At 49.1% G+C, this 24,351-nt stretch overlaps 1 protein-coding gene and 1 long non-coding RNA gene across 19 annotated transcripts in view; one reads left to right on the top strand and one right to left on the bottom strand.

The window, feature by feature from the left end:
• Positions 1 to 24,351, bottom strand: part of SNX29 (sorting nexin 29) — a 657,788-nt gene that overhangs the window by 208,274 nt on the left and 425,163 nt on the right. The window lies entirely within an intron of this gene.
• LOC144338393 (uncharacterized) lies at positions 2,987 to 8,138 on the top strand. The gene is made up of 3 exons (XR_013412473.1): positions 2,987 to 4,227; positions 4,367 to 7,667; positions 7,970 to 8,138. It is a non-coding gene; the product is annotated as an uncharacterized LOC144338393 (long non-coding RNA).

Genomic DNA, 24,351 nt, shown 5'->3' with positions numbered 1-24,351 from the left:
CCCTCATGGCAGGCCAGGGGCTAGGACCCTGCAGAGTCCTTCCAGGCACCGGGGGAGCTCAGAGAGGCCCCTCAGCCCTCCTGAATCCCAAGCCAGGCCACGCCTGAGCAGTCAGGGGTACGAATGCCTGAGCAACAAAGGCGATTTCCTGAAATGGCATCTGGCAGGGAGGAAAGCAGCCAGGTGCTTGCGCGCCACTCCACCAGGCAGCAGCACACCTTACACACGGAAATGTCACGCATCGCGCTGACGCCAAGCTGTTGCCGTCTCCTTGTACTAAAAACGGTGCTGTGTTCCTGTCTTCATTCCATCCCCTCTCCGAATAGAAATGTCTGTGAGGTCCTAAAGCCACGGCCTCTTGTGGAGAGCCAGCACCTGACGCCTGGGCCCAGGGAGGAAGCGTGGCCCTCACCTGTGCCAGTGCTGCTCCGGGGGCTGCAGCAGAGCATAGCAGGGGTCTCGGGCATCGCCAGGAAAAGAGCTTTAATCCCCTTTGGAAATCAACCCTCAGCGACTTCTGCATCACCAACATAAAACTCCTGGGGTGTGCAGGGCCCCAACTGAGTGCCACTCACACCCGCCCCCCACCATTTGATCCTAGCAGCTGCCCCAGGAGCAACGCAGACCCAAAACCCAACCCCAAGGCCCAGACCCTGGGCCTACAGGATGTGACGTGCGGCACGTGTGTGGTGTCGCTGCTCCTACACATAGCGTGCTGTTCCCTGGCTCTGCTTCCTGCCGTTCCCTCTCTCAGGATGCCCTGTCCAGCTGGGACTACGCCCATCATTTCAACCTGCCCAAGGCCCAGAGGCCAGGGGAACCGACAAGATGTGTCCTCGCCATGGAGTAGCTGGTTCTGCTGCAAGGAGCTCCAGGGTCATGGGTGACAACATTCCAGCCGGGGCCTTCCAGGAGCAAAGCAATAGAAACCTGCAAGGCTGAGGACCCAGACTGTGCTGCTGGATGCAGCTGCTGGGAAGAACTGTGCTCATCAAGGAGGAAATACATACCTAAACTGGTGTTTTCTAAACGGCGTCCTCTGGTGTTTTCTACACTGTGTCCTGAAACAGCTGTGTCCCAAGAGATGTCTAGGACTCAAAAAAATGGAAGTAGCCAAAGCCACGCTCAGGACCCCTCAAGCAGGGCAGGTTCTCAGAGCCTTGCATCCGCCTTCCTGTGGCCTGAGTCTCCAAGACGGTGCCCTAAAAAGGAGCTGCTCCCTTCAACCAAATTACCTGACCGTCTCCTCGCTGGTCATCAGTTTAATAAATGGGATCTTTTTCTGATCTAGAGAACACTTCAGAATTTTAACAAACAGTTGTAAGGCAGAAGTACGTCCCTGCAAAATGCCTTTATTCTCAGTACTGGCTAAGACCAGATGGTTCCTATCAGCCGATGCTTGCACTGATTTCTTGGGATAGGAGAAATAGAGGGAAACAGGAGGAGACAGAGGAAGACAGACGGAGAGGGAGAGGGCAGCGCGGTGCACACATTCTCTGCAACTGAAGAACAGCTGCAAAGGGCAAAGTGATGTGATCCCCCCAACCCTCTCCTGGGCCTGAGGATGGGCAGACTGGCCCAAGGTCAAGCTCCTGGTATATGACCTGGCCACAGAGCACAGCTTCTTCCCCATGAAGAGATGACCAGCCCTACCCCCATCCCATAACCAACAGGACTGACACCAAAGACACCAAGTGCCAGCTCCCTTTTCTCCGGGGCCCCAGAAGGCTGAATTTATACTTTGTAACAGACGTTACAGAGTGGCAGCATGCGGGGACTTCCCAGCACGATGCGAGATGTCAGGCCTGGCACCCGCCCTGTTCTAGCCTTTCCTTACAGGTTAACGTCAATGTGTTCATGGGACTGGAGCAAAGGCCTGTCTGACCTGTGCTGTCCTGGATGAGGTCAGCAGGGCCTTTGGTGTGAGATGCAGGAAGTCAAGAAAGCCCCCCGCCGTCGTGCAGAGGCGTTGGAGGGTCCCTAGCACTCGGAGGAACTGTCTCCGTGGGTCATGGGAAGGCCCTACTTTGCGGGTTGCAGGGTACACAAGGTGCAGCTGTTTCAGTACACAGTTTAGATACATAAAACCACTAAAACCAGTGGTTTAGATACATATTACCCCCTTGACTAGCACTTCCCGGCATATCACTCTGGCTCTGAGACAGGACACACAAAAAATGAATGAATGTCGGCTCCCTCTCCCTGATCCCACTTCTGCTGCCTTCCACCCCACCAAACACCCTGCTTTGCAGTTCTCAGGGTACCGGGCTGTCCCCAGGGCCCAGGTTTCTGATCCTAGAACTCACAGATCACCTACTTTCTATTTCAGGCAAACAGAGAAACAAAAACAGCCACTGAGAGCTTACTATGTTGTCGACACTCTGGTCAATAATTAGTATTATCTTACCGATTTGTTCCTGTTATAATATGATCCCCATTTCACAGAGAAGGAAACTGAGACTCGGAAAGGTCAAACAAGTTGCCTGAGGCCATGCAGGAGAAGTATGTTTCAATCCACCGTCCAGACTCTCCACCCCAGCATGTCAAATGGCATGAAATAAACACCACCCAGTAAACTTGCCCATCAGCCTTGATGTAGGGCTGGGCAAGAGAACAAGCATGCGAGGTTTTAAGAAGGATGCCCCATGTGAGGACCTCAAAACAGGGGGCAGGGGACAGATACTCTGGCCAGCAGGTGGAGCAGAGGAGACTGACCCTTGAGCAGCGGCACCAGCATCAGGAATGAAAACAGCTATGAACTGGAATGGGTCCAGAGAAAGCTGAACAGGGCCTCTCATCAATAGGTTTTTGGGGTTTTGTTTTGTTTTGAGACAGGGTCTCACTTTGTCACCTAGGCTGGAGTGGAGTGGCACAACCTCAGCTCACTGCAACCTCTGTCCCCCGGGTTCAAGCGATTCTTGTGCCTCAGCCTCCCAAGTACCTGGGATTACAGGCGTGCACCACCACGCCTGGCTAAGTTTGTTTTTTTCTTTCTTTTCTTTTTTTTTTTTTTTTTTTTTTGAGACGCAGTCTTGCTCTGTTGCCCAGGCCGGAGTGCAGTGGCTCGACCTTGGCTCACTGCAACCTCCACCTCCTGGGTTCAAGCGATTCTTCTACCTCAGTCTCCCAAGTAGCTGGGACTACAGACATATGCCACCACACCAGGCTAATTTTTGTATTTTTAGTAGAGACGGGGTTTTACCATATTGGCCAGGCTGGTCTCAAACTCCTGCCCTCAGGTGGTCCATCCACCTCAGCCTCCTAAACTGCTGGGCTTACAGGCATGAGCCATCAAGCCCGGCCAATTGTTACAGTTCTTATGATCCTGTGAGCCGAGTTTCTAAAGGGGGTGTTCCAATCAGTGGACATTAAGGCAGAGGAAGAAGGCTCGTTAGGTCGACATTATCTCCCCTCAAGACATTTCTTTTCTCTGTTTTCAAGGTGACAAACGCTGCCCAAAACTGTGGCTAACCAGGATGTAGACAAACGTAATGACTCGTGGCGGGAGGGGACCTCCATAGGGTTGGAAAGCAATGGGACACACACAACTTTTCAGAAGCATGGGGTTGGTTTTGTTTCCCTGGGGCTCCTTCCACTCAGGAACCCGCTCCCCATTCCGCATATTCCTGGTGGCTCTGCCACAGGACCCACCTCTACCCATACCCTCACCCCTATGCCATGGCCCAGGCCCGGCTCGTCACAATATCCCTTGCACCAGGTCCGGTCCACCAAAGCCCTTCCCTGAGACCAATGCACAGTCAACACATGGGGAGAAGGCTTTCTGCCCCTGGCAGTTGCATAGTGGGGAGCCCTGCTCCCCGGCTGCAAGACCCAGCCTCTCGCCCCCACTCTTCATTCTGTGAGCTGCCATAGAATTCCAGCAGAGTGAGCTCCTCTCCTCTCCTCAACCTCTTTTTCCTCCCAAATAAACTAGCCAAGCTCCTGTCACTGGCAAGTGAAGGCATGGACCTAGACGGCCCTGTACTTAGACGTCACAGTAAAGGCAGGCATGGACCTAGACGGCCCTGTACTTAGACGTCACAGTAAAGGCAGGCATGGACCTAGACGGCCCTGTACTTAGACGTCACAGTAAAGGCAGGCATGGACCTAGACGGCCCTGTACTTAGACGTCACAGTAAAGGCAGGCATGGACCTAGACGGCCCTGTACTTAGACGTCACAGTAAAGGCAGGCATGGACCTAGACGGCCCTGTACTTAGACGTCACAGTAAAGGCAGGCATGGACCTAGACGGCCCTGTACTTAGACGTCACAGTAAAGGCAGGCATGGACCTAGACGGCCCTGTACTTAGACGTCACAGTAAAGGCAGGCATGGACCTAGACGGCCCTGTACTTAGACGTCACAGTAAAGGCAGGGTCTGGCCCTGGGCCTACAGGACGTGACGCGTAGCACATGTGCACTGTCGCTGCTCCTACGCATAGCGTGCTGTTCCCTGGCTCTGCTTCCTGCCGTCCCCTCTCTCAGGATGCCCTGCCCAGCCTTCTCTGCCTGATCCTCCTGCCACCAGCCCAGGCCACCTTTTCTCCAGAAGGTGTGTCTTCCTGAGCACTCCCCCGTGCCAGCCTGGGCTAAGTGTGCAAACCCTGGACTTCTACAGTCCTAATGTGTGCCCCTTATTCATCACAAATATTTACAGTGACAGCATTGACCCCAAAAATGCATCGGTTTCCTCCACCACACCAAAAGGTTTCTGAAGGACCAGGGTCAAGTCTTAGAATACAAGATATACAAACAGCCGTGACTAACGGTAACTGGCAAATCTGTAAATGGGGAGGACTGATCTGCTCAGTCTGGGCTGCCAATAAACCCAAGGACTATTCCTGCCCCAATCAAGGAAGAAGGGCCTTCCCAGTGACTTAAAGTAAAGCAGCCTCTACCCCTGTGTCCTGGTCCCCTCCACCATCACCAGGTCTCATTTCCTTCCCAGCACTCATTGCTGAATAAAAGTAAAGTGCTATTTGCTGAACTGTTTATTAAGCCTGCACGCCTTGGGAGCAGCCACCTTATCTCTTTGGCCTCATGAGTATATCCCCAGGGCATAGAAGACAGCCTGCACGGAAGGTGCCCCATAAGTCTTTGTTGGTAGGTTCACCGGTGGGGTGGGAAGGAAGGAAGGAAGGGAGGAAGGGAGGGAGGGAGGGAGACAGGGAGGGAGGGAGGGAGGGAGGAAGGAAGTAAGGAAGGAAGGAAGGAAGGAAGGAAGGAAGGAAGGGAGGGAGGGAGGGAGGGAGGGAGGGAGTGAGGGAGGGAGGGAAGGAGAGAGGGAGGGAGGGAGGGAAGGAAGGGAAGGAAGGAAGGAAGAAGGGAGGGAGGGAGGGAAGTAAGGAAGGAAGGAAGGGAGGGAGGGAGGGAGGGAGGGAGAGAGGGAGGGAATGAATGAACAAGACCTCAGAAAGCAGCTTGTGAGCTAAAGCTATGCCACGAGCAAGAGATGACCTCAGAGCACCGGCTGTGGGTTTAGGTTAACAGTTCAGAAGATGTCGTGACCAAGAGCAACACCCCTAAATTCTTGACACTCTGAAGCAGAAGTTTTTTACATGATCGTTTCCTGACTTCATTCAACTCAGAGAGAAAACTCACACTTTACATAACACAGATGGGCCCATTTTCTGACACTTTTTGCAAAAGGTCAACTTTTTTTTAAATTTTTTTAAGGGAATGAGTTTATTTCACCTTTTGATGTGTTCCATCAGAGCTAACTTTTTTCATTAGAACACAGAGCGGGAGAGCATCATTCGTACACTGTGGATCAATAAATTCCATGGTAAAAAAAAAAAATAGAAGAAGAAAAAGCTCCAGCGCCTAAACGAAAAAGCAAAAGACATCACAATATAATAAATCTAATACTCTCCTCCTCACAAATCCCTGGGGCTCAGTTAATTGGAGCAATGTTCTCAGGATCTGCACTGATTCAACCCTCACAGCAGGGGGCCATTTCTCCTACCCACCCCTCATTTCACCCTTTGCCCAGACATCTCATCTTGGGGCCTGGGAGCTCACAGGACCCCCACCCCACTCACTCCCAACTCCCATTTAAGAGTGCCTCAGGCTGGGCGCCATGGCTCATGCCTATAATGCTAGCACTTTGGGAGGCCAGGATGGGTGGATCACCTGAGGCCAGGAGTTCGAGACCAGCCTGGCCAAAATGGCAAAACCCCATCTCTACTGAAAATGCAAAAATAGCCTGGTGTGGGTGGCAGGTGCCTGTAATCCCACCTACTTGGGAGGCTGAGGCAGGAGAATCATTTGAACCCGGGAGGCAGAGGCTGCAGTGAGTCGACATCGCACCACTGCACTCCAGCCTGGGCGTGACAGACCGAGACTCCATCTCCAAAAAATATAAAAAAATAAAAAAAGACTGCATCAAGCATCACCCCCTCCTGGAAGCTTCTGTGACTATCACCACTTACACGCGAAGTAAGGTGTTTCTCCTTATTCTCCCACCACAGCTTCTCTACAGCCCACTGCCAGCACAGATAAGAACAATGAGGACGACAAAAGTAATAGTAACAGTCACAACAATAACGGCTGTCACATATTCAGTATGAGCTATATTACTGGGACTATATAAGTGCTTTACAAGTAATATCATTTTATTAATTTCATCTGATCCTAATAACTACTTTATGAGCTTTGATGCACTATACTCATTTTACAAATGAATAAACTGATGTTAAGAATGTTAACTTGCCCAAGGCTATAGATCTCTGAAGGCAGAGCTGAGATGCAAACTCAGGAATGACTGATTCCAAAGCAGGTGTGCCTGATCCCAAGGTCACTGCCCCTCAGGCCTGTTCTTGGAGCAGACAGCACAGCAACTGATGTAAGAGTCCCCCTCAAGGCCGGGAACCTCACAGTCATTATCCTTCACTTCACAACTACCCTGCAAGTTGGGTGGCATTGCCCCAGTGTGCAAAGAAAATAAAACAGCGGTTCCCAACCATTTTGACACCAGGGACTGGTTTCGTGGAAGACTATTTTTCCAAGGACTGGGGCTGGGGGGTGGGGAAACTGATGGTTTGGGGATGAAACTGTTTCCCCTCAGATCGTTGGACATTAGATTCTCATAAGGAGCATGCAACCTAGATCCCTTGTATGCGAAGTTCACAATGGGGTTTGTGCTCTATGAGAATCTGATGCTACTGCTGATCTGACAGGAGGCGGAGCTCAGGCAGTACTGCTCGCTGGCCCGCCGCTCACCTCCTGCTGTGTGGCCCAGTTCCTAACAGGCAACAGCCTGGTATCAGCTGGGGACCCCTGAATAAAGCACAGCAGTTCAGTAAGCTGCCTGTGGTCAGAGAGCAAGAAAACAACAGTCAAGATTGCAATTTGTATCCATCTACTAAGGAAGTCTATGCCCTTTCTAAGACAGCACACTGCTACCGGCTCCTCTCACCACAAACCTATTCAGGAAAAGAATCAGACATACAAAACAAGCCTGAAGAGCAACATGGCTCCCTACAACTATTTGACAAGGAGAAATTAGAAAAAAACTTAAATGCTGAGCAAAAGGAACAATCAGAGAAATGATACGACCGTGTGATGGTGTCACCGGACACCGTGCACCGCAAGAGATGGTTCTGGTGTAAAGTGCGGAGTAACAGGAGAAAAATCTCACGTTAAATTAAAAAGCAGGGCCGGGCGCGGTGGCTCACGCTTGTAATCCCAGCACTTTGGGAGGCCGAGGTGGGCGGATCACGAGGTCAGGAGATCGAGACCACAGTGAAACCCCCTCTCTACTAAAAATACAAAAAATTAGCCGGGCGTGGTGGCGGGCGCCTGTAGTTCCAGCTACTTAGGAGGCTGAGGCAGGAGAATGGCCTGAACCCAGGAGGCGGAGCTTGCAGTGAGCCGAGATGGCGCCACTGCACTCCAGCCTGGGTACAGAGGGAGACTCTGTCTCAAAAAAAAAAAAAAAAAAAAAATTAAAAAGCAGACGCAGGGCCAGGTACAGTGGCTCACATCTGTAATCCCAAGGCTTTGGGCAGCTTGAGCCCAAGCGTTTGAGGCTTCAGTGAGCTATGATCTTGCCATTGCGCTCCAGCCTGGGAGACAGAACGAGACGCTATCTCTTAAAGGAAAAAAAAAAAAAAAAAAAAAAGCAGAACACAGACGTTTACATGTGACACGATTCCAACTAAAGAAAAAAATGGGCCAGGCACGGTGGCTCACGCCTGTAATCCCAGCACTCTGGGAGGCCGAGGGGGGAAGATCACGAGGTCAGGAGATCAAGACCATCCTGGCTAACACGGTGAAACCCCCATCTCTACTAAAAATACAAAAAATTAGCCAGGCATGGTGGGGGGCGCCTGTAGTCCCAGCTACTCGGGAGGCTGAGGCGGGAGAATGGTGTGAATCTGGGAGGCAGAGCTTGCAGTGAGCCGAGATTGTGCCACTGCACTCCAGCCTGGGGGACAGAGCAAGATTCCATCTCAAAAAAAAAAAAAAAAAAAAAGCACAGAGGAAAAGCTAGAAGGAGATATTAACTGCAATCGTATCTATGTGTTTGGATTAACTACAAGGAGATATTAACTGCAATTGTGTCTGTGTGGTGGGACTAACTAGAAGGAGATATTAACTGCAGTCATATCTGTGTGTTGTTACTAACTAGAAGGACATATTACTTGCAATCACATCTAAGTGGTGGGACTAACTAGGAGGACATATTAACTGCAATCATATCTATGTGTTGGGATTAACCACAAGATATTAATTACCATCGTATCTGTGTGGTGAGACTAACTAGAAGGAAATATTAATTGCAATCATATATTATGTGTTGGGATTAACTAGAAGGAGATAATAATTGCCATCATATCTACGTATTGGGATTAACTAGAAGGAGATATTAATTGCAGTCGTACCTATGTGAGTCCTTTGTTTTCCTTCTAACTTTATTTTCTGAATTTTCTATAATGAAGATGTACTACTTTTAGCATTTTTTAAAGTTTTGTTTTCTTTCTTTCTTTCTTTCTTTTTTTTAAGAAACTGGCTATTACCAGAGAAGACTGGTCTGACCTTACTTTAATCTTTGGAATAGACACCACTCTGAATTCTGATTAAGGATAATTCAAGCCATTCCAATGTCCAAATTGTCTCTGTTGATTTTTTTTTTAAGGAGAATAATTACACTTTATACTAAACTTATTTGCAGTCCAAATGCAGCTTAAAGCCCTGTTTTGATTACTTGTTTAGGGAAAGAGTAACATTAGAAAATGCCTAAGAATCACATTTGCATGATGGGTGATGAGGCAGGGAATTACGGTTGGGGGAAAAAAATAAAATAAAATAAAACCCTGAATATTCAATAGCGTGTATTGAATCTAAGGCCTACTCTTACATTCACATTCATATCCAACAAATTTTCTTTCTCTGCTTCATGCAATTTCCTGTGTCTTTAAAGGCAAAAGGCATATTTGGCAAATGAAGGCGCTGCAGGAAGCTGTGCTTCGGGTAATTGCTAAATTGGAGTTTAAGTGCTTTATCTATTCTTATTCAGCAACTGCTCTGGGAACTTGCCCTCAGAAGGTTTCTCCTTTCTCCCACCAAGTCAGCTGGCATCTTCCCAGTCATGGGGTCATTTTCAACAAGACACACCAGGGCTCTGTGTCCACAGAAGCCAGCACAGAGAATCCTGATGTTCAAGGTCAGCAAGACATCAAGGACGACCTGTACCCTCTCTCCACTGTGACTTCCTCTTGGGGTTCAGCCTGTCCTGGCACAGGCATTGTCCCTGCCATTTATTAACCATCAAGCATGGCCAATGCTTTGGGTCACTATCGTTTGATTAAACACCAACAACCGAATACAGAATTACAAAGTCAAGAGCAATTCCTATACCTAAAGTTTTTTTTTTTTTTTTTTTAATCAGTTCCCCAATTACTATTTGTCAAAAGGAAATACCTGGCTTCAGGGTAAAGTGAGAAAATACAGACAAATAAAAAAAAAAAGAAAAACAAAACACACAAAATCTCACTACCCAGAGAAAGTCACAGTTGGCTCCTATCAGAGGTGGCAAACTCGTAATTCACGCAGGTGAAAACATCTAATTGGTTCCCAACATTTAAAAATAACAGGTTTTAACATTGAAATCCAGATTTTCATCACAAAAAACAACAGCAACGACAGACAAACCTGGAAGATGAGGGAACACAGAGTCCGAAATGCCGCACGGTGACCGAGGGCTGGCACCGAGAAGTCATCCTGAGTCATTTCCCAGCTGGGCTCTGCAGACCCCAAGGTGTGCTACATCTGGCCTAGATCTTTCCATTTCTTTTCCTATGCTAATACATACATTTTAATTATAATTTTTTTAAATGAGCCTGAACTATCCATTCTCGTTTGTTACCTGCTTCTCCCTCCCCCCATTCTGGCACATATAACAGCTTTCCAAACTGACATATTAGATCTATATCACCAGGCAGGCATGGTGGCTCACACCTGTAATCCCAGCACTCTGGGAGGCTGAGGCAGGTGGATCACTTGAGGCCACAAGTTCAAGACCAGCCTGGCCAACATGGCAAAACCCCATCTCTACTAAAAACACAAAAATTAGCTAGGCATGGTAGCACGCACCTGTAATCCCAGCTACACACGTAGCCGAGGCACGAGAATTGCTTGAACCCGGGAGGCGGAGGCTGCAGTGAGCCGAGACTGCACCATTGCACTCCATCCTGGGCAACAGAGTGAGACTCTGTTTCACAAAAATAAATAATTTTTAAAAACTGAGATACAATTCACATACCATAAAATTCACCTTTAAAAGAATTTTAAAATTAGATCTACATCACCATTTTTAATGGCTACGTAACACATATCTATCCTTCCTGGGTTTTTCTATAATGAGTATTACTTGTAGAGGCACATTACATTTCTATTCTGCCCAATGTTCCCATCGTCCTCCTGCAGGGCTCCTCCCTGAGAGAGGATTATACCTTCCAGCTCATTATCATCAGGCCTGACCATGTGTTTTGAGGGAGTGATGTGTGTCGCTTCTGAGCAGAAGCTTTCAGGATCGGAGCAAGGCCTGCCATTGTCTCTTATCCCCGTGTCAGGAGAGCTGCACGCCCTGGCGAAGGGCTGTTGCTTCTTCCTGGATCCTGGCATGGAGACAGCGTGAGCACAGCCACAGCTAACCCACGATGGATGTGTGGCATGAGTGGGAAACAGACGAATAATAAACTTACTGTTGTAAGCTGCCAAGGCTTGCGGACTGCTTGTCACAACAGTATAATTTAGCCCAAGCTACCTGATATACCAAAGCATTAAAATAGTAATGTATTTTTTTTTAAATAAGATAACTAAAAAGCTTTTTTTTTTTTCCCCAATAAGCCTTTAGTACTCCTATAAAATAATTTTAAAAGGTCTCCAGCCAATGCCCAAGGCCTGCCCCTGAAGGTCTTGGCAGGCTGTGGCTGGTTGATGGTTCTGTCTGCCTGCAAGAGAGTCCAGGTGAGCCGTCCAGGAAACACACCAAGTTTTGTGGCTATGACAGAGATGGTTATTTGTGTCAACAGTGCCCAAGGGTAGAAGAAAGCAGCATGAAAAAAACATGTAGCTCTCAGCACAAGATGCTTACGACAGGAGAGGAATTCAGAAATGACTTCCTGGCTGGTGAAGAACAGACCCTGGCCACCGAATCATCTGTGCAGACTCCAGGACACACGCTCTCTGAGGAGAACCGGCCCAGGCTGCCCTGGGATTTAAACCAGGCACGTCTGTCCGTCTTGTTGGGTCTTTTTCTCCTTGTCTCTGTCTGCCTCTTTCTCTACTTCCCACCCTGCCTCCATTTTCTATTCCCTCTCCTTTTTGTTTTTCCTTTTTTGTGACTCTGGTCAGTTGAGAGGTGTGGACTTCACCAAACTGAATCAGTGTGCAGTGGAATTACTTGCGCAGCCAGGGCTCCTGAGCCTCCTTCTAAGATCTGTGCTCCCACGACTAAGTGATAAATACATGGGGATCATCCAGAAACCAGAGGCCTCAGGGGCACTCTGATCTTACGGCATCTGTTGAGCTAACGACCATCCACAGTTTCCATTTGCTTAACCTCCATGGAACCCGCCACACCCACATTGCCATCCTGGTTTCTTAGCATGTGCGGGGTGATCCAGCATCCGGCTCTCTCCTGACCCCTCACTTTCACCCTGTGCCCTGAAAATCTGAGTGACCCACATCAGCCACGCTGCACCATACCCCCAGAGGACAACCACAACGGGTACCTCCAAGAGCACGCATCGGTCTCACCCACTTTTGCATTTAGATTAATACAATCACCTGAGTGTGTTTTGGTCGTATCTGTTTGTACCTAGTTTCTTTCAGTCAACATTGTTTATGAGATCCAGCCATACTGTTGCCTGTAGTTACAGATCTTCAATCTCCTTGCAGCCCAAGGTTCCAATGTGTAAATGTATCCCAATTTATTTATCCATTTGTCTGTGGACGGGCATGTCATGGTTATCTTGCATTTACTAATGTGGTTGATTAGTATTAATTTTCTCCTCACTATAGACTGTAATTCCATGATGACAAGAAGCTAGTCTTCTCTCTCATTACTGTAATCTAATCCTTAACACAGTGCCTGATCCATAATAAATGAGGGAGGGAAGGGATAGAGAGGGGAGAGAGGGAGAAGAAGATACTGTTACAGGTATCCCCCAGATAGGACTCCACTCGGAACAACAAGGTCTATTTCAACAATCAAAGTAAATAATAGCCTGATTCCTGCTTGCATTATTACCTACTTCTCTCCCTGCATATTTCACATTTAATTAAGCCCCTAGGCTCTTAAACTATTTCTGCCTCTTACAGTTAATAAACATATTTCGATGTTATTAGTAATAATTTGCAGGTATCAGCAGTCTCCAGCTCTCTCAAAGCAGACTGCTTACCAAGGCTCTAGTTGCCCAAGGAAGGGCTCTGAGACAGAATATTATCATCTCCACGTTATCAGCACATTCAAGAGATAAAACCTCCCTATTCAATTATCTCTTCAAATTTCCGTATAAAGTATGCAGTGGAAGAGAAAAGAAACAGCAAAATCAAAACTCTTATGCAAGACAAAGAACAGAAACTGACCACGGGGCCTCCTGGTCAAAGGCTCCCGCCTTGGGCAATGGCCACACCCTAGACGGACCCCACACTCTGCTCTGGAAGGGCTCTCATTTTACCTGTGATGGAGGCTGGCAAGAGAAAGTCGCTGCACTGCTACCTGGGAAGATAAATTGGCTTCTGAAATCTGAAAAGTACAAAGTCATCCTCTTAAAACTAAATCTTTCTGATCATGCCTCTGAGGCTCTAACATGGACATGTGCAAAGCTAAGGCTGCCAGTAGCCCTGATTCCCTCCAGCCAACCAGCTCAGAATATGCTTAGAACTTCACTTCATGCACCTCACACTCTATGATGAGAAACCAGGACTATCCGTGACACCAGGCCCCTTGTCCACCTCAATAGCATCACCTTTTGGCCACATGCCCTGACGTGTACTCTTCTTACAAAAACTTGTAGGCTGGGCGTGGTGGCTCACACCTGTAATCCCAACATTTTGGGAAGCAGAGGCGGGTGGATCACTTCAGGTCAGGAATTCAAGACCAGCCCGGTCAACATAGCGAAACCCCATCTCTATTAAAAATACAAAAACTTAGCCAGGCTTGGAGGTGCAGGCCTGTAACCCCAGCTATTCGGGAGGCTGTGGCAGGAGAATCATTTGAACCTGGGAGAAGGAGGTTGCAGTGAGCAGAGATGGTGCCACTGCACTCCAGGCTGGGCAACAGAGCCAGACTCCATCTCAAGGGGAAGAAGGAAAAAAAAGCATGTCTCAAATGCACTTGGCACCTGTTACCCCATTTGGGTAACATTTGGACACAGTTATCTGCCTGTCCCTCTGTGCTCGTAGGGCTTGATGGAGCCCCAAATCCCTGAGCTGGAGGGAGGCTCTGAGCTGAGTGACGCCGGCTGCAGCTTCCTCATCTGGAGGTGATGCCGCTGCTCATGCCCGATGTTCATCCCGAGGTTGACAGGAGGCAGAGGGTAGAGACAGTCTGCGAGCCATCAGGCAGCTGTTCAGTCATCAGCTCTTATGATCTATGTTTACGTGATGAATGTTTTCCTAGGGCCTGTGGCATGGGAATAATAACTATTTCTGTGTTTAAAAAAAACAACCCCATGCATTGGCAACTAAATGCTTCTTTTAACTTTAGCGAGCCGAGGGTCCATCTTCGGAACTTGCATTGTGCCTGTAGCATGAAGGCTTGGTATCACCTTGTATTCACCTGAACTGCTGCATGAAACCATGAGGCTGGGTTTTTCTGTGTGTGTTTGTTTCTTCCTGAGCTGGGCTTTGAGAAGTGAGTCTTATAAGGAAGTAGATAGGGTGGGGTTGTTGCTTTAAGCTTCAGATGTTTCTTTCCTACCTGTTCCAGATACAGAAATGCATTTCCAGTCCAACCTTTAAAGCCTATCTCTCTACACCACCAGCAGCCTCATCCCGAGAGACTGTGAATCCCAGCTCAATGCCAGGCTTCACGAGAGTGAAATTGTCAGACTGCTCTGTCGGGGGCTGGAGGAAGCAGCTGAGCTGGCGGCCCTGTGGAGGCCGCTTCTCAGGGGCTGGGAGAGAGAGGTGTGTGAAAAAGTGTGTAGTTTGCTGGTTGGGTTCTCAGGAAGTCCCTGAGGATGGTATTAGGACCTTGAGAGCACAGGACAGTAGACATGGGATGAGGAATCTTAACTCTGCTACTAGACTGACTTGGCCCACACAACAGGAGGCAGGTGTTGGGGCAGGGAGCCCAGGGAAGACGTGGAGGGAAGCAAAGTTCAAGCACCTCACTTGCCAGGAGAAGCCAAAAGGGAAACGAGCGGCTTTTTGCAGCAGGGGATTTGGAAGAAGTTACTTGCTGGACTGTCAAAGTAACAGAGTTATGTTACCAAGTCTGCCCCTACCCCGCCTAATTTTGCATTAATTAAAAAGAGCAGAGGAAACAGACACACAAGGGCTGTGGTAACAATAAGCATGGCTATTTGCTGCGCCTTTCATATCACAACTCTGATCCTCTCCGCCACCTCATAAGGGGAGGTATTTTCATCTGTTTGCAGACGGGTAACCTGAGGCCCAACAGGTGCAATAACCTTCCCAAGGTCACACAGCCACTGAATGGCAGAGGAAGCTGCAAACCTAGGTCTAGACAGCCTGCTAGCTGTATGTTTTTAAGGAGAAAAATGCTGCCTCTTTCTTAAATGAGTTTCCGTAAGAAAGGAGAGAGAAGGTGAAATACTGATGGTGACAATGTTTGATGAAGGTGAGGATGATATGGATGATAGGTGATGATGCTATGGATGGCTGACGATGGTGATAGATGGCTGATGATGGTGATGGATGGATGACGATTGTGATGGGTGGATGATGATGGTGATGGATGATGATGGTGATAGATGGTTGATGATGGTGATGGACGGTTGATGATGGCGATGGACGGTTGATGGTGGTGATGGACGGTTGATGGTGGTGATGGATGGTTGATGATGGTGATGGATGGATGATGATTGTGATGGGTGGTTGATGATGGTGATGGATGATGATGATGGTGATGGATGGTTGATGATGGTAATGGATGGTTGATGATGGTGACGGATGATGGTGATGGATGGTTGATGACGGTGATGGATGGTTGATGATGGTGATGATAACTGGTAATGATGGTGATGATGATGATGATGGTGATGATTCTGATTAAGGAGGAAGGAGGAGGGGAACTAATGATGACAATGGTGATCATGGTTGATGACAGCAGTGGCAGCAGCTATAATGTTTCCTAAGCACTTCCCATGTGTTAGACATTGTGTCAAGTTCTCTCCATTCTTTACCTCCTTAAATCTAACAGCACTGTGATAGGAAAATTCTAGTTACAGCTGCAGTTACAGAGTAAGAGGTCAGTGTTTTCCTTGAATATTCTATATGTGTTAAGGAAAATCAAATCAAGAAAGATCTAGGAATCTTTCCACTGTTTACAACACAGCTGGCTTTTAGTATTCATGGTCAACGGCCTGGCAGAGCCTGGGGAACTAAAGCCCCATTTGGTCTCCAAACCTCCTTCGAGACCTTGGTTTTTACCCTCTCCCTGGCTAAATCTTTGTCTGGACTTGTTAAAGGGCAGAGCAGCCTACTTTGAATTTCCACTTCCTTGGCTCTTAGGAGTAGCCTCCATCACTTTTGGCTTCCAGCTCTTAGCATGAAGAATAAAGCAGTGGCTGCTGGCTTGGCTTCTCAGTCTGTGTTTTCAATACCTTAGGTTTTGAAAGATTGTGGATCAGGGTGCAAAGCCCAGCTCTATTATTTCTCAGCTATGACCTTAGGCAAGGCACTTAACCTTCCTGTGCCATAGTTTCCTTATCTGTAAAATGCAGCTACTGACCACCTCATGTCTCAGGCTGGCATGAGGATTAAGTGAGGTATCATAGAAAAAGTACCCCGCATAGTACCTGGTACACAGGACTTAACAGACATTGTCTCATCTGTGTTCCCATCTCGCTGTCAAACTGCAGAGGAGACAAGGAGGTGGTGCTCTCAGCAGTGCTGGCGGCTCCCTCCTTCCCTTGCTCATCACTTTCCCCAGGGCAGGCATGGGGCCTCGTGGGTGAGACTATCAGTGTTCACCCTGAAGCATGAGCTTGGTGACTCATGCATCCATCATTTCCCTGAGGCTGCCTCTTCATCTCATCTCACCTTGACTGAACACTCAGTAGGGGCCAGTCCTACTAAGGCCCCTACTTTACCTCTTTCATAGAGGCTTTACCTCTATCATCTCGTTTAATCCCTACATCAAGTCTGTGAGGTCAGTGCTATGATTATCTCCTTGTATGGAGACAGAAACTGACACGCAGATATGTTAAGAAACTTCACAGCACAGAGAGGTGTGAAGTCGGGTTTCGGTCGACTCAACGCCATGCTCCATCTTAAGAATTCACGTCAACCACCTGCCAACACCAGGGTGTGCCTCACTGCTGAGGTGTGATTCCTAGAGCAGACCCACTGGCTTCCCACCCTTACCGCCCAGGCCTCTGGAGGAGAAGATGAAACACCCTGATTTTACTGATTCTGAGACAGGCATTATCTTCACATTTGACATCTCTGAAATCAGGATGGGTCTAACAGTTGATGGTGTCTTCGACTATGTGAAATATTGGACAGTAATGGGCTATCAACTCATTCATTTCTTTATTCATTTCAGTTGTCTGTTCATCCGTAAGTATTAATATGAAACTTCACAAGAAGGCAGTTTTGCCTCCCAGGGGACATTTGGCAATGCTTGGAAACATCTTAGGTTGTCACAACTAGGGAGTGGGTGTGGGTGCTCTGGGTAGAGGCCAGGAGGCTGTTCAACATCCCATAATGCACAGGGGACCCCTTGTAACACAGAGTGACCTGGCCCAAAATGTCAGCTGTGCTGCAGTTGAAAAACCCTGGTGTGGAGATGCACATATTTCACCAAATTGGCCTTAAGCTGAGCCTGAGCTGTGGGCAGCCTGCAGGCTTTAGTGGACGTGTGCTGATTTTGACCAGTTTAACACCATCTCCCTTCTGCTAGTCAGAGCACCCTCATTTTCCTTCAGGGAAAACATCTTTCTCCCACTGACCTATGGCTTTAGAAATAGGTACATGCCACCCACCCAGTATCACACCTACCCAGGCACTGGGGTCAGCAGACACGTGGTATGGCCTGGACCATTGAGAGTCAAAGAGAGTCAGTTCGAGGACTGTTGTCAGCCTCAGAAGAAATAGGGGCCTTTCCCCTGGGGACAGCATGGACATTTCCAAGATGATGTCAGCCTGGAGCTACCACCTGCCACCCCCCCACCACAGCCTGGCTGTGAACCCAGCCAACACAGAGCAACACAAATTGACAGAAAGATGGGGGGCTGAGTCTGATGATTAAGCCCCTAAAATTCAAGCTCTGCCCTTGGTCTTTTCCATCAGGCAAGTCAATAAATGTCATCTGCTTCCTGTCAATCTGAGCTAGGTTTCCTCTCCTGAAACCAAGAGCATGCAGGTGACGATGCGGAACGAGTGTCTTGGTGAGAACGATGAGGTGGTCAGCTGGTCTCCCACACTGTCCCCATTTGAGGAGCCCTGCCCTAAATAGGAGCAGGAATCACATTACAGGGGCAGGCCGGGTCCTGCTGAGGAGATGGCCGCATCCAGAGGATGCTGTCACGGAACTATCTGGGCATGAGCAGATTCAATCCCTACCACCAGCCCTCGGACCAAGATGCAGCTCCTCACACAAACCTGCCTACAAAGAAATAAGCACAAGGACTGGCAGAAACGTCGGAAGTAAACAATGCTTACACTGTTTACTATAGACCAGGCTTTCTCAATGGTGGCGCCGTAGAAATTTTGGGATAGGTCATTCTCTGTTGTGGAGGGATGTCCTGTGCACTGTAGGATGTTGAGCAGCACCCCGGCCCTGCCCACTAGATGCCAGTAGCCCCTTCTTTCCACCGAGTCTAGCAAGGGAGGCATCAGACAGGTTTAGGCAGATTTGTAACTACTGCTCCTGGCAAGGAGAGAAAGCTTCATGGAGAAGGGGACTTCTGAGCTGACTGTGCAGGAGACTCCAAGACAGGAACTGACACCAGGCATGTGAAGAAAACTTGGAAACATGGCCAGGAGCGATGGCTCATGCCTGTAATCCCAGCACTTTGGGAGGCCAGGGTGGGTGGATCACCTGAGGTCAGAAGGTCGAGACCAGCCTGGCCAATACGGCAAAACCCATCTCTACTAAAAATACAAAAATTAGCCAGGCATGGTGGTGCGTGCCTGTAATCCCAGCTACTCAGGAGGCTGAGGCAGGAGAATCACTTGAATCCGAGAGGTGGAGGTTGCAGTGAGCCGAGATCGTACCACCACACTCCAGCATGGGCAACAGAGTGAGACTCCATCCCAAAAAAAAAAAAAAAAAAAAAAAAAAAACGAAGGGAAGGGGAGGGGAGGGGAGGGGAGGGGAAACCCAGAGGGAAAGAAACTGGTGCCGATGACCACACCATGCCCAGAAACCCTAAGACCACAGTCAGACTGAACAGGTCCCTTTCCCCTTCTCACCCACTCCACTAGAAAAACAGCTTTCTAGCAAAAAATAAATACAATTCTCATTGTCAACCTGAATGTCCTACATCTGATGTGTGTTGTGTCTCCGGACTGGTTTCTCTCCTGATCAGGTTAATGTGGAGGAAGGACGCTGGCATGCGGTTTTGCAGCCATTGATGAAAAGTGGTATTTAGAGTTACGGCTGTCTTAACTATGAAATATCACCAGCCAATTAACATCACTTTTAATTTAAATCTGTACTACAACAATAATTGGTCATTAAAAGTTCCGGGTGAATACTATCAGGAGTGACTCGTAGTCACGCCAGGGACGCACTTTCCCGGCATGCGGGAATCCTCCAATGTAAAACAAATCCCACATGCATTTGCATGTGGTTCCGGCTCCCAGAGAAAAACGTGCCCTGCCGCTTTATCTGTTCCCTTCCCCTTCCCAGGAGCTCAGAAACTCAAAGCTGCGGTCCAAGACAGACAGTGCGGAATACCAAGAAGCCATCCAATTACCGCAGGTAGAGAAAGTTCGCTCGCGGTCGGCCTACTGTGCTTCACTTCCCAGGGCTCAAGAAAAACAGGGAGAGGCGGGGAATTATGGATTTCGTCTCCACATCAAGGACTAAGGAGGGACAAAGAGAAAAAAGGAAAGGGGGAGGGAAAGGGTAAGGAGGGTGAGGAGACAAGAAGTGGGAGGAAGGAAAGAGAAGAGAGGAAACAGAACAGGAGAGAGGCAAGAAGAGGAGGAAGAGAAGGGGGAAATGACAGGGAAAAGGAACGATGAGGAGGAGGGAAACAGAATGAGAAGCAGAAGGAAAGAGGAAGAGGAAAGAGGGAAACAGAAAGAGAAAAGTTAAAGACCAGGGGAGAGATGGAGAGTGTGCAAAGCGGGGAGCAAAGAGAACGAAGGAAAGGAGAACCGCCCATCCCCTCTGACCTGCTAGCTCCCTCCCTGACGTGCCAGACGAATGTCCTCCTTGCCCCTGGCCCTCACAGACAGATGCGGGGAGACCAGGTGAGCTAGACAGCCCGAAACAAGGACAGACACGTGGACAGAGACAGCGTCCATGGAAGCTCACTTCTGGAATCAGGACCCTCTAGACACTGAACACAGGAAGCCCAGTGTGCCAAGACGTACACACAGCCTGGGCTACACGTAAGAAACACAAAGCATTTTCACTGCAGACTAGCCTGAGGGAAATGCAAGTTTCATAAACAGTAAGATACGGAGGGATTATGGAATAGAATGCAAACCGCCCCTGACTGTCTAACATGGAATGGCAGGCGCCCAAGAAGTACTGTGCCTGAGGTGGCTGGCATCCCGGCAGCGCCTGGGAGGCCCTTCCCCTTACTCGAGCGTATCTCACTGAGATCAGTGCCTGGCATGCAGCAGGGGGTCCATAAATGTCTAGTTTTATTTTACTTCTAATTGGCACACAATAATTATACACAGTTGTGGGGTTGATATGTTTGTCCCCTCCAAATCATGTTGCAATGTGACTCCTGATGCTGGAGGTGAGCCTAGTGGGAGGTGTCGGGGGCATGAAGCAGACGCCTCATGAATGGCTTGGTGCCCTGCCCATGGGAATGAGTGTCTTCTTGTTCTGTTAGTTCATGTGAGAGCTGGTGGTTGGGGTAGAGTAACACCTCCTCCTCTCTTGCTCCTTCTCTTGCCATGTGACACGCCTGCTACCCCTGCACCTTCCGTCATGACTAAAAGCCTCCAAGGCCTCCCCAGAAGCCGAGCCAATGCTTCTTGTACAGCCTGCAGAACTGGAGCCAAAGATACCTCTTCTCTTCATCAATTACCCAGCGCCAGGTGTTCCTTCACAGCCATGCAAAATAAACTAACTCAGGGGCAGGATGTGGTGTTTTGCTACATGTATCCATTTTGTAATGATCACATCAAGGTAATGAGCAGATCCATCACCTCAAATACTTCTCCTTTCTTTGTGGTGGACACATTCAGAATCCTCTCTTCTAGCTATTTTGAAATATTGTTATCCATAGTCATTGTGAACCATAGTCACCCTGCTGTGCAACAGATCACCAGAGCTTCTTCCTCCTGTCTAACTGTGACTCTGCAATGCCAGTGAGTGACTGGGCTGTGCCCCCAGCCAAGCCCCTGGGCTTTACTTGCTCTGTGCCAAGTGGACTTGAGGGGCAGTTTAAGAAAAGCTGAGAGGGACTCAGCGTTTAAGGAGGGCCCATGAGCAGTCACTGGGGTCAGAAACTGAACAGAGCACAGCCTGCCCAGTTCTGGGTTCCTTACCTCCCACGGGCTGATGCAAAGGGGCTGCGGCTGTCTTTTTCAAACCAGAGGACAAGCCAGGCGGCCATCCTCAGAGCCTGTTTAACTCAGGCAGATGCATGTGTCCGAGAGTACGGCCCCGGCCACATTCAGAAGAAGGCCCCCGTTCCACCAATGCTCCCAGGATGAGCTGCACAGGGAAGACGTCCTGTCATTTCCTCCTGACAAGATGATCTCCCCAGGGGAGATGGGGTTTAAGAGATGTCCCTTTCCAACACCCCTAAAAATGAATCTAACTACTGTGGGTGTAGGAGACAGTGGGCATTCCCAGCCTGGGTTGGGGAGCACAGGGAGTGTGGTGTGGCACTTCAGGGCAGGTGCCATCTGTTCCCATGGAGACCCGCTGGGGAGGACAGTCCACCTACCTGTCAGCCCTGACCAAGTCCACTCACCAGGCCTCACTTCCTCCCCTGGATGCAGGAGGTAACATCCTAGGCCAGCCCCGATCATCAGGTGGGATGGAAGGTCTGACAGAGGCAGACGCTGGGCCTGGTATAGTGCAGGACCCCCAGACATCAATACCAACCCACCTGCGAGAAGACCTTCATGGGTGGATTAACTCATCTTAGAAAGTTTTTTAAGTTTATACTCTGTGTTCAGGCAGGAGATGAGGGCAAACGGACAACCTGTCCTTGCTGTGTAATTACAAGGCCTCATCCAAACACATGAGAGACGCTGTGTGTGAGTATGAAACTCAACGGTGCCAAAGGGAGCTGCTGAGTGCATCCTGACAGAGACTCGGAGGCAGCCCTGACTAGTGGGCAGCAAGGCCATCTCAGCCATTACTGGGGTCCTGCCCCCTCCCTGGCCTTCAGGACAGTGTGGTGCTTGTGCGGTGCCTACACCTTGCAGAAGGGAGCTCCAACCTGCAGACAGTGGTCCACTCACCGCCAGCTTGCGGCTCCTGCTTTTCTGCTCCCAGGGCACACAAGCAAGCTGGAATTTTTGCCCAGACTTGGAGCCTCGCCTCCCTGGGAGGTCTCTCTTGTTCTGGGGCCTGTCATGGAGCCCTTATCCCCTACCTGTCTCCTCAAAGGAGTCTCTTTAAAAGACAAGAGGCCAGGTGCAGTGGCTCACGTCTGTAATTCCAGCACTTTGGGAGGCTGAGGCAGGTGGATCATTTGAGGTCAGGAGTTCGAGACCAGCCTGGCCAATATGGTGAAACCCCACCTCTACTACAAATACAAAAATTAGCCGGGCATGGTGGCGGGCACATGTAATCCCAGTTACTCAGGAGGCTCGGGTGGGAGAATCGCTTGAACCTGGAGGTGGAGGTTGCAATAAGCCAAGAGAGTGCCACTCCACTCCAGCCTGGGAGACAGAGAGAGAGACACTGCCTTTAAATACATACATACGTACATATATACGAACGAACAAATAAACAAACAAAACCATCCCAAGCTTTTGAAAAACAACAGCTAGGCAGGAAAATGTCTTTGCAGGACTTCTACTTTTACCAGAAATCTCCCTTCAGGTGAGGGAGCAGAAAAGACCAGCTGGCTACACCCAGGGAACCTGGAAGAGGAAAGCGACCGGGGGAATCACAGGTCAACATCTTAGCAAGTTCCTCTTCTTCAGGTTTTTGTTTCTGAAACAACGGAGGTGAAGATGGGATATGGAGGCCACACTGACAAGGTGCCAGTTAAGCCACGGTTAATATGACCCGGTGAAAACAGGATGGTTTCCAAACACTACTCTTACATCTCTACTCGTACTTTTAGAGTTGAGGTCTTGCCGTCACCCAAGCTGGAGTGCAGCGGCGTGATCATAGCTCACTGCAGTCTCAATCTCCTGGGCTCAAGCACTTCTCTTACCTCAGTCTGCTGAAGAGCTGTGTTTACACATGCAGGCCACCACACCTGGCTCAAACACCCCCTTACTTTTTAACACAGTCAGCACTCCCTATCAGTGGGTTCTGCATCCACAGATTCAACAGACAACAGATTACAAATACTCAAAAAAGTGCATCTCTACTGAATACGTACAGACTTTTGATCTTGTCATATTCCCTAAGCAATACCATATAACAACTATGTACATGGTATTTGCATTGTACTAGATATTGTAAGTAATCTAGAGATGATCCAGTGTCTACAGGAGGACGCACTTAGGTTATATGCAAACACTATGCCGTTTTATATGAGGGACTTGAGCATCCTCAGATTTGGGTATCCATGAGGGGTCCTGGAACCAATCCCCCACAGATAGCAAGGGATGACTGTATGGTAATTTATATCCCGCCTCATTTAGAACAATGGACACCACCATTTAGGAGCGGTAAGCGAGTAAGGCCACTCTCAGCAAGGCGGCTCTGAAAGCAATAGGCTGATGCAGGAAGTGTGGGGCAGGGCACCTGGCGTGAGGACCGTCCAGTGCCTGTGTATGCTCAGCGTGCTGCCTGCCTCCAAGACGACTCAAAGGGAGACAGGATGAACAAGCTGTCTCCTCTGCACAGCAGTGCACCACTGAACACTCACACTGCTTCCGAGGTGCCATTGTCTCGAGGGCCCTGTCACTTCCCACAGAGCCGCCACTCCATGTTCACACCTCAGCTTCCTTCTCCTCGGCATCCTTCCTGCTGTCTCCACCACCTCACCTGGCTCCCTTGTCTGCACCTTCAGGCCTCCTCTGAGAGATCACTGCACCCTGGCTGCCATTCAGTAAGTCAGAACCCTTTTATCCACTCCCACATCCACCCTGTACGCCCCCCTGCCGCCGCCACCTGCCTTTTCCCCAGAACTTTCACTTCCAAGGACATGCTGCGGTAGTCTGCTGCAGTTAGGGGGTCCTACCACCACGTCAGCAAGAGTGACCTGGCTATGCCCTTCACTGTTGTTATCTCCCCCTTTGAGACATTCCCCACACTTGTAATGATGACTTCACATTCCCCTTCTCCATTAGAACTTAGCTAATGAGATGAACCTTGCCCGG

The sequence above is a fragment of the Macaca mulatta genome, chromosome 20 (assembly GCF_049350105.2).
Source record: "Macaca mulatta isolate MMU2019108-1 chromosome 20, T2T-MMU8v2.0, whole genome shotgun sequence".
Taxonomy (NCBI): Eukaryota; Metazoa; Chordata; class Mammalia; order Primates; family Cercopithecidae; genus Macaca; species Macaca mulatta.
This window is presented reverse-complemented; position numbering and strand designations above follow the sequence as displayed.